At 39.5% G+C, this 8,531-nt stretch overlaps 1 long non-coding RNA gene across 1 annotated transcript; it reads right to left on the bottom strand.

The window, feature by feature from the left end:
• Positions 1–871: 871 nt before the first annotated feature.
• On the bottom strand, positions 872–8,304 carry LOC121709366. The gene is made up of 3 exons (XR_006031925.1): positions 7,871–8,304; positions 7,146–7,149; positions 872–882 (listed from the first exon to the last, which is right to left on the bottom strand). It is a non-coding gene; the product is annotated as an uncharacterized LOC121709366 (long non-coding RNA).
• Positions 8,305–8,531: the final 227 nt, after the last annotated feature.

Below are 8,531 nucleotides of genomic sequence, written 5' to 3'. Positions count from 1 at the left end.
TTGAATATTGTATTCGAAAGTGGAGGCAAAGAAAATACACTTGGTGGAGTATTATATTTTTAAAAGTCACTTAATTGCTCTAAAAAGCCTTTCACAGTTTGCGTGCTATATTAGCACATATGTATAACCCCTCCCTCCATGCCACAGCCAAACTGTGGCCACACGTATACCTTTCTTAAAATAGTTATATATATAGCAGGGTTGTGCATAATTCAAATTGCAATTCTACTTCCTGTTTGCTACCTCAATTGAAATGCAAGTGAAATTCAAGAATTGAATTGGAATTTAAGAGCCAGTTTTAATTCAATTCTGGAATTTTGCACAAGCCTGATATATAGATATAGATATATAGACTTGCACTGTTGCACTGAATTATTTGCACTATCACCATGACACTCACTCACACAGAGCACCTTACCTTACCATGCACAGAGAATCAGTCTCAGGCTCACAGGCTCAGTCCCTGCCTCAGTCATTGCAAGCGCGATTGATTAATCACCACTATGTTGATACTGTTTTTAGAATTGATTTAGATTAAGAGTTAGTTAGTATAATTTGTATTTTAGTATATTCTTTATCTTCTACAGTCCTTATTGCTTAGTTGTGTTTTTATATTATATACTTTTAATTACTTTTTCTGCTGTTAGTGAATGTGTGTGTGTTGTCTGTATGCTACTGAGACCTTGAATTTCCCCTGAGGATCAATAAAGTATCTATCTATCTATCAAACGTGTCGATGACGTCATTCATTAGCTTCATTAGCTTAATGCCATGTCTGTGTAATAATTCACTTACGTGTACAGATGATTGGGTCTTTCCCAGACCGGCCCATATTCATGCTGGGCATGAATATTTCCGTTGCTCTCTCTCTGACAGACAGATCTGTGTAGTTCTGAGAGGAACAAGGAGATTGAAATAATTGTTGAGGAGGAGGTGTAGAAAATGAAGGGGGCCTTGAAGGGGTGAGTAGTGGAGGTGGAGAAAATGAGGATGGCCCTGGAGGGGGTGGGAGTGGAGGTTGGGCGAAGTAGGATGGCCCTGGAGCTGGTTGCTTGCTAAAAAATAAACATAAATCATTAGGAAAGGGTTATAAGGGAAATATTTTAGAGATATATTAGTGACATGAGGAACAGAAGAGTTATAAAAAAACAGCAGTTTAACAGCTTAACAATTAATTTCCACAATCAGACAAATACTGGTTATTGCAATTTATTATTGCTATTTATTAAATTACTTACCTGATATTTCCTTCTTTCACCCCATGTACAGACAAGTTGAACATTCAAATGCTAATTCAGTACATGTCTTACATTAGTATTTCTATGTACGTGCAGGGATGAATTACTGCAGGGGCCCAAGGGGTCAGGGGGCCCTGAAGCCCAAGCCTTTGCATGGAATCATTGCCTCAATATCAACAAATCAGGATGTAGGCTATGAATCTGATTGAATTTAGTATTGGCCATCCCCAAAATGCACCAGAATACAGGAAATCACATCAAACAAATTCTAAAAAAATTCTGGGGGAGGGCCCCCAAACCCCCCCTCCCACATATACGACAATTAGTGGGGGGCCCTTAATACATCTGGGCCCAGGGGCCTGAAAGTTCATAATCCGCCCATGTGTACGTGACAAATAAAATCCTTGTATCCTCGTATTATATCCATTTAAACCTGACATATCATAAACATGATTCTCTTACATAGGTTTAGGCGCACCTTTTGCCTCGACCAACTCCCACATTTTCCTCATCGGAGTCTAGCTCTGATGTGTCGCATGTCAGGGATTGCTTCATGCCTTGCCAGGCAGACAGGAAGTCACCTAAAAGAACATTTACATAGGTAAATCAGCAGCATTAATCTTGACTCAAGATAAACTTGATAAACAAAATAGTTACTGCTGGCTATTGGGAGACACAGTACAAGGTAATAATAACAACTAGGTGACTCAAAAATGTATACCATGTTTTCAGCACAGGATGCTTCGACCAGTTCAGGCCTGGGACCTCTGCGGACTTCACCGCTTTAGTGATCTTTTCGTCACTGGTATAATTTGGCCAGAAAGCAATGCCGTCTTTATACCAGGACTCGGGCACCACAGACACAGACTTTTTCACATCAAAAAATTGAACAACACAGAACATTCTTTTGAGAGAAAGAGAGAGAGAGAGAGAAAAAAAACAATATTAGCCATTTACTGTGCCTGAAAAAAGCCCCTTGAAAATAATCAGGTTTCAAATATGAATGGTAAATAACTTTTATAAACACTATACTGCTGGTGTGCATGCATTTTTATTAACAAAATACATTTTACTGGTGTCATGAAAGTGTACTTACATGTACATAAAAATTGATGTAATGTAGAAGATGATGCTTAAGAAACTACATCTAACCACAACTAACAAACTATCACCTGTTACCCTACCCAAAAATACTTAAAAACTAGAATTTATCAAACAACTGATCCTTCAAAAACAGCAAACTACTTTAAACTACACTACACTAAACTTAATTGCAAACTACTTCACAGAATGTAGAACTGGTATGGATGCAAAACCTCTTCTGTGGGGGAGTAGTACACATTTATATGCAACTGCAGACACTTTGGCATACATGTATTGTTCCGATTTTTGAGAGACACTGTAGATATTCAGAATGTCTGAACTGAATGGACTTAGATGGACTTATCAGAAAACCTTTTAAAAGCTAAATAAATGCCATCATGACACTCAACAATGTTGTAGATCTTGCAAATGTCATCAGCAATGGCAAATACATTGTTTCCTGTTGAAACTTTGATAGTCCAATCGTCAGTAACCATTTGGCTGTACTGCCCTTTAACCTTTTTAGAAGCAAGGTCGTTTGGAACTGGTCCAACAAAGTGGGGCTTTTTCAAAGATACTGATATTCTATCAGTGATTTGATGAGTATTTTGCTCAGACAATCGACATAATATTTGGGCGAGGGGGCGTTGGGGTTTTCTGACAAGTCTTTTGAGTCTTGACTGTCTATGCACAATTTCAACCAAATTTTGCTGCTCTTATTTTTTTCATTATTATATGTGCCCTCTTATTTACTTACTTTTTTGTTTACTTGAATGTTATGTTTGTCTGTGGACTTAAATTGGTAAAATATGTCTTGTCTTCACCGTGGGATAGTGAGAAACGTAATTTCGATCTCTTTGTATGTCTGGAACATGTGAAGAAATTGACAATAAAGCTGACTTTGACTTTGACTTTGACTTTGTAAGTGGTTCTCGTATGGAAAGGCTGACATGTTGTCGAGACAACCATGGTGTCCTACATCTTGTGCTAAATGTACAAGTGAATGAACATTGTACACAATTGCGTCTCTGCCATATATTTCTCCGAAATGTGTAACAAACATATGGAGCAACCTTTCGGCATACTGCCAGTGCATTGAGGACAAGGTTGGGCTTACTAAAATGGCAATGCTGGAAAACAGCAGCATGAATTTTTGTAAATATTAGTGTCCAAATATGAAGGCAGAATTACAGGTCCAATGTACAGCAAAAACATCCTAAATTCTGTTGCCTTCCACCTGTCAATGTCCCTCAATGTCCTTGGTTTTCTCGCAAATTCCAACGGAATATAACGGCGCAAACCTGTTAAACTGTCAGACATTCGGTCAACAATTGAAGCAGGTAAACGGAATCTGAGAGCTCCTCTAAGCCAAATGTTCAGAAGCTTCCTAACAACATCTAAGCAAACAGAATGCATATATAATCTACCGGAAACTGAGATATCATCCCTACGTTCAACCCCTGGAAAGGGTTAGGGCCCTGGTGATGCTCTTCATTATGTTTTTGGGCAAATGATTCATCTGTCCTGAGTGGGCAAGAGACTAAGGGAAAGGTCATTCTGCCAGATAGATACTCTCCTTTCTGGGAACATTTATCACATCCGAAATATCCATTGTGACTCTTAATGTTTTTTTATAAAAGCCCGGGCAGGGGTATCACAAATGACAGAATCTAACTTAACAAAAATCCTTTTGCCCTCAAAGTCAATTCCACTCTCCAACTCTTTCAACTCAGAAGCAAAGTCTTCCCAAAAGACTTCTGCTGGCTTTGGTTTTTGTGGTCCACAAAACAATGCAATGACAACAGGTTCTTTAATTGGAAAACTTATTAAACATCCTAAAATTGGCCACACCTGAATCCCGCTACTCTTGAATAAGGGCAATCCATCGATAATGACTTGGAGTTTTAGTGTGCAGCCATCTGCAAATGACTCAAATGCCTGTCGTAGCCTCTGCTTAAAGGAGGACAGGATGCCAATATAGTAATAGAGTCCTTGACATTTTGTTTCTATGCTATACGTGATTCTGGTCTTAAGGAGGGTTCTAGCATCATTTGGCAGGTCAGGGTGATGGAGTCTCAGCAGGCCAAGAAGAGCTGTAAGAGCCACGAGGGAAACTCCAAAAGTTAGCGCCCAGTTACGTAGATTATCACCAAGGTTACAAGACTGATCTGTTTCATCATCAGAAGAATACACTGGAAAGGCAATACAGAGAGCTGCAGGAGGACTACTCCTCAGTGAAAAAAGAGCTGGAGGCCGTACGAGAGGAAAACCGGCAGCTGAAAGAGAAACTGAGGAACTCGAAATTCGGGTTCGATTCCATTTCAGACCCTGCACTTTGTTTCTTCACCGGTCTCCAAACAGCACAGGTGTTTTTATGGCTTTTGAGCATTCTCAAAAGAAGCGCTATTTCACTGAGGGGTGGACTAACATGGGAGAACCACCTCCGGTTAGTGCTCATGAAAATCAGGCTTGGCCTCTCCAATAAGGAGATACAGATTCGGCCTTCCCTTCTCCACTGTTTCCAACATTTTAAGGGAGTGGGTACCCCTGCTGTCCTCTGTCCTAAAACCTCTAGTAATTTGGCCCAGTAAGGAAGCAGTGAGAGCAAACTTGCCTAAATCATTTAAACCCAAATTCAAAAACTGTAGATGCATAATTGACTGTACCGAAATTTTCATAGAGAGAACATACAATTTGAAAGCCAGAGCTGAAACTTGGTCCAATTACAAACACCAGAACACAATAAAATATTTAATTGGCATAACACCGGCAGGCTCCATATCCTTTCTGTCTGATGGGTGGGGTGGTCGGGCCTCAGACAAAATAATAACATTAGATTCAAACTTTCTGAACAAACTTGACCATGGGGATGTTGTACTTGCAGATAGAGGGTTCCTAATCAGAGAAGAGTTAATAAGCTTTATAATAATAAGCTTTATTTGTATAGCACCTTTCATACACAGAATGCAGCTCAAAGTGCTTTACATTTGAAGCATGTAACACAATAATAGTCAGTCAGTCATTATCAATCACTTTTCTTCATTGCTGGGGCTGTTTATGATCCACTCAGCAACATATCAAAAATATAGAAAATGACGTCATAAGACTGGCAGCCTTAACTCTCTTACCCCCCCACAAGCACGCCATATGGCAACTGTGGCAAGGAAAAACTCCCATATTCCAGGAAGAAACCTTGAGCAGAACCTGACTTAAATAGGGGGAGCCCATCTGCTTCTGGCTGGCTGCGCCCTCCAATAGTAGCAGATGTAGAATAATCTGAAAAAGTAGTCTACAGGATAAGATGAGTTAACTAAAAGCTTTCCTGTACAGGTATGTTTTCAGATCTTTTTTAAAAATATTTACTGAACTCGCCTGCTTGATGTTCAGAAGCAGGGTGTTCCATAGTTTGGGGGCATAATGGATAAACGCAGCTTCTCCACTTTGCTTGTGGAGCACTTTGGGTACGATTAAAAGATTAGAATTGGATGATCTAAGTTTCCTTTGTGGTTGATAAGATATTAAAAGCTCAGAGATATATGAAGGTGCTATGCCATTCAGAGCTTTGTAAGTAATTAACATAACCTTAAAATCAATTCTATAGGAAATAGGGAGCCAGTGCAGTTCAGCCAACACAGGGGTGATGTGTTCTCTCTTCTTAGTCTTAGTTAAAAGTCTAGCCGCAGAGTTCTGTATGAGTGCCAGTTTCTTTAGATGTTTTTGGGAAGACCAGTGAAAAGTGCATTGCATGTAGTCTAACCTGCTAGTGATAAAGGCGTGAATTAGTTTTTCTGCATCTTGTTGAGTTAAAAAGGGCCGCACTTTGGCAATGTTTCTCAAGTGGAAATAGGCTGTCTGAGTAACTTTACTGATATGGGGCTTAAAACTTAACTCTGCATCTAAGATGACACCGAGGCTTGTTACTTTTGGTTTGACCTGGTGTGCCAAGTTCCCCAGATTACTAAGAATAATATCTCGCTTTAGTTTTGGTCCAACCAGAAGTACCTCTGTTTTGTCATCATTTAGTTTAAAAAATGTTTTGCTCATCCACTGATTAATGGAGGTTAGGCATGCAGTGAGGGAGCAAAGGCCATCTGGGTTAGTTGGCTCCACAGAAATATACAATTGGGTATCATCTGCATAGCTGTGGAAGTTTACATTATGCTGACTTATGACGTTTCCCAATGGAAGCATATATAGAGAAAATAGCAGGGGACCAAGGCAGCTCCCCTGGGCCACACCAAAAGGCAAGTCATGTTTTTCAGATACATGATCTCCTAGACTGATATAAAAATCTCTGCCAGTAATGTAGGTTTGAAACCAGTTTAGAGCATTATCAGAGAGACCCACCCACTTCGCAAGGCGGTGAATTAGGATGCTATGATCAATGGTGTCAAATGCCGCACTCAAATCCAGAAGAATAAGGATTGAGACTTTGTTTGAGTCAGTAGCCAGTCTGAGATCATTGACTATTTTTACTAGAGCCGTTTCTGTGCTGTGATTTGATCTAAAACCTGATTGGAATACTGTTTTCGTTGAGGAAGGTATTTAACTGATTACAAACAACTTTTTCAAGTACTTTGCTCAAAAACGATAGATTTGATATAGGCCTGTAGTTGCTCAGATTGGTATGGTCAAGATTTGACTTTTTAAGTAAAGGTGTCACAACAGCGGTTTTAAAAGCAGTTGGAAATATACCTGTTTCTAATGAGGTATTTATTACCTTGAGAAAAAAGGGAGCTAAGCTATCATATACTTTTTTGAGGAATCTAGTAGGGATTGGATCTAAAACACATGTTGAGGAGCCGGTTTGAGTTATAATTTTACCAAGCTCAGATTGAGTAATAGTGCTAAAGGACCTTAATTTTGGGGGGCTGTTTTTGGGTGTACTATCAAACATATTACTTGTGTTACCAATAGCCTCCCTTATAGAAATGACTTTGTTTTTGAAGAAGTCTGCCAATTCTTCGCATCTTAGAGAGGATGCCTGACTGAGTGTATCAAAAGGTGTTTGATGCAATAGCCTATCAATGGTAGAGAACAACACCTTAGAGTTTCCACTGTTTTCAGCAATTACCTTAGAGAAGTGGTTCCTCCTCTCATTCCGAATAGCTCTATTATAATTTGCTATTTTTTCTTTTAGAATGGCACGGTGAACCTGTAACTTAGTTTTTCTCCATGTTCTCTCAGCTTTTCTACATGATCTTTTTAGATCATGGATATTTTCGTTCATCCAAGGTGTCAGTTTGCTACAGGGCCTTTTTTTAGTCTTTAAGGGTGCCACTCTGTCAAGCAGAGCGCCTAACTTACGATTGAGAGCCTCTACCATTTGATCAATGGGATGATGTAAAATATCTAAATTTATGGAGTCTATAAGAGCTATGAACTGCTGTTCTGCTCTAATGTCCAAGAGTCGCGATTTGATTGCAATTTCGGGATGAATTTTTGGAGTATGTAGTTTGAGTGGGCGAGTGTGGGGGCAACCTTAAAAATCCCTAGCTTCACTAAGGGTAAGTCACAGTTGTCTGGTTTGTGCGTTGACACGTCCCGACAGTTCGTATACACGTAGAACGTGTCATTGGTCAGCTAAAGAATTTTCATATATTGAACAGTGTCATACCTATAAGCCAGGTTGATATGCTGGATGACATTATCACCATTTGTGCAGGTCTCACAAACCTGAAGAGGTCTGTGGTCCCCTGGAAATAGAGTCTCAGATAGTGCAGGTAGAGATTGAGATTAGACCTCAGTCCCTTTAATTCTTTTATGCATTATACCCCCCCCCCACACACACACACACTTGTCCTGACCCCTAGTTTAAGGACCACTGCTTGATGTTGTGACAACTTGAACATAGTGTACAATGGAATGATTGTAAAAACAAGAGAATGTTAAAAACGTATAACTGTATGTGTGATGATGTGTAATGATATTTGTAATATGATGTAATGTAACAAACAAAATAAAATGAATATTTTTAACCACAATGTGTGACTTGACTTTTTTTTGGCATCATGTGCAGTACAGCATACACCTAGGCTAATATGTCTTTACATCCGCATATCCAATTTTTGTCTGTCTGAAAATGTTCACACATTTGTAGTGGAACTGTTGGCAACAGTCTTTGCATGTGATTATTTTGCCAAAGCCGGGTCTTTTGCAACGAGGACAGTTGACCTCTGCAGCCAACTGGGGGTCTTGGCAGACCAGCTC

The sequence above is a fragment of the Alosa sapidissima genome, chromosome 5 (assembly GCF_018492685.1).
Source record: "Alosa sapidissima isolate fAloSap1 chromosome 5, fAloSap1.pri, whole genome shotgun sequence".
In the NCBI taxonomy this organism is placed as follows: Eukaryota; Metazoa; Chordata; class Actinopteri; order Clupeiformes; family Clupeidae; genus Alosa; species Alosa sapidissima.
This window is presented reverse-complemented; position numbering and strand designations above follow the sequence as displayed.